We start from the raw sequence: 2438 nt of genomic DNA on the forward strand, positions 1-2438 counted from the left end.
CCACCCTTGTGGACAGCCGGTGGGTCCACCTCTATTGATTCTTTCGCCAATATTTTTTATTTATTTCGAAAATATTCTCCGTGAAGTTTCAGGTCATTCCGAGAACTTCTATTTCTGCACAAAAATAACACCACGGCAATTCTGCTGAAAACAACATCAGTCCAGGTTGGTTCCATTCAAATAATACAAATTAGAGTCCAAAACAAGGGCAAAAGAGTTTGGAAAAGTAGATACAATGGAGACGTATCAACTCCCCCAAGCTTAGCTTATTGCTTGTCCTCAAGCAGTTCAGTTGACAAACTTAAAGTGATAAAAAAACATTTTAACAACTCTATTTGATCTTGTTGCAAATATGTAAAGCCAGCATTGAAGTTTTCAACAAAGATTATGAACTAACCATATTCACAATGACATTTAGGTCTCACATTTACTCATATCAATGGCATAATCAACTAGCGAGCAATAATAATAAATCTCGGATGACAACACTTTCTCAAAACAATCATGATATGATATAACAAGATGGTATCTCGCTAGCCCTTTCTGAGACCGCAAAACATAAACACAGAGCACCCCTGAAGATCAAGGACTGACTAGACATTGTAATTCATGGAAAAAGAGATCTAGTCACAGTCATACTCAATATCAATTAATAGCAATGCATACAAATGACAGTGGTGCTCTCTAACTGGTGCCTTTTATATGAGGATGATGACTCAGCAATAGAAGTAAATAGATAGGCCCTTCGCAAAGGGAAGCAGGGATTTGCAGAGGTGCCAGAGCTCGAGTTTTTGAAACAGAGATAAATAATGTTTTGAGCGGTATGCTTTCATTATCAACATAACAACTAAAAGATCTCGATATCTTCCATACTAGATACATTATAGCCGGTTCCCAAACAGAATGGTAAAGTTTATACTCCCCCACCACCAACATGCACATTCCACGGCTGGTCCGAAACAACGGGTACCGTCGTACTAACAACAACCCTGGGGGAGTTTTGTTTGCAATTATATTTTGATTTGATTTGAGAATGGGATTGGGCATCCCGGTTACTGGCCATTTTCTCATGAACGATGAGCGGAGTCCACTCATCATGAGAATAAACCACCTAGCATGGAAGATACTAACAGCCCCAGTCGCCACATGAGCGATTCGGGCATACAAAACAGATTATCATTTGAAGGTTTAGAGTTTGGCACATGCAAATTTACTTAGAACGGCAGGTAAATACCGCATATAGGTAGGTATAATGGACTCATATGGGACAACTTTGGGTTTATGGAAGTGGATGCAGAAGCAATATTCCCGCTTAGTACAATTGAAGGCTAGAAAAAGACTCAAGAGCGACCAACTAGAGAGCGACAATAGTCATAAACATGCATTGAGATTAACCAACATTGAGTGCAAGCATGAGTAGGATATAAATCACCATGATAAATATCATAGAGTCTATGTTGATTTTGTTTCAACTACCACTAGTAGAAAAAGGGGCAATGGTCCAGGCCGGGTCAGCCCATTAGTCCCGGTTCAGTCCAGAACCGGGACCAATGGTGGCATTGGACCCGGTTCGTGAGCCCCGGGGGCCGGCCGGGCCACATGGGCCATTGGTCCCGGTTCGTCTGGACCTTTTGGTCCCGGTTGGTGGGACGAACCGGGACCAATGGGCCTCGCTCCTGGCCCACCACCATTGGTCCCGGTTGGCGGCTTGAACTGGGACCAAAGGCAGCCCATTAGTCCCGGTTCGTGCCGCCAGCCGGGACTAAAGGGTTGGTCCTCGTTGCGGTCAGAGTTTAGTCCCACCTCGCCAACCGAAGGGCGCTCACACCCGTTTATAAGCCCCTCCCTCTCAAAGTGAAAATAGATGCCCTTATACAGGGAATATGACCTAAATTCATATTGAATTTCTCTGAAATTAGTAGAAATTTATTATGAATTTAGGTTGAATTTTCTCTATAAGCGCATCTATGCTCAATTTTTAGTAAAGTTAATCACAACTATTTTTTCTTCTATTTATTTCTGAGTAGTTTTTTATATAGTTTTTTTTCTTTTCTGCTATATTTATTTTTTTCTATTTATTTCTGAGTTGTAATAAGTCATTAAAAATAAAAAAGAGGCACAATGCTCGTTAATTAGCTTCATGCCTTTCGGAATAGTGTAAACTGCACTGCACATAGCTGAGTGCAGTCTACCCTATTCCTCAAGGCTTAAAGCTAAGCAACATGCAGGTTAGCATTGAGCCTCTTCTGCATCGTCTCTGCACTCGGTGCTTATAAACCGCTGCGAGTGCCTCTCGCTTGGCGAGGTGGGACTAAAAAACAGCTGCAGAAAGAATCAACTAAAAAAAATTCTTTTACCGGTTCATGGCACGAACCGGTACTAAAAGGTGTTCGTGGGGCACCAGCCTTAAAACCTGTACCAAATAAAATGCCTTTGTA

This window comes from Triticum dicoccoides, chromosome 4A (genome assembly GCF_002162155.2).
Source record: "Triticum dicoccoides isolate Atlit2015 ecotype Zavitan chromosome 4A, WEW_v2.0, whole genome shotgun sequence".
NCBI lineage: Eukaryota > Viridiplantae > Streptophyta > Magnoliopsida > Poales > Poaceae > Triticum > Triticum dicoccoides.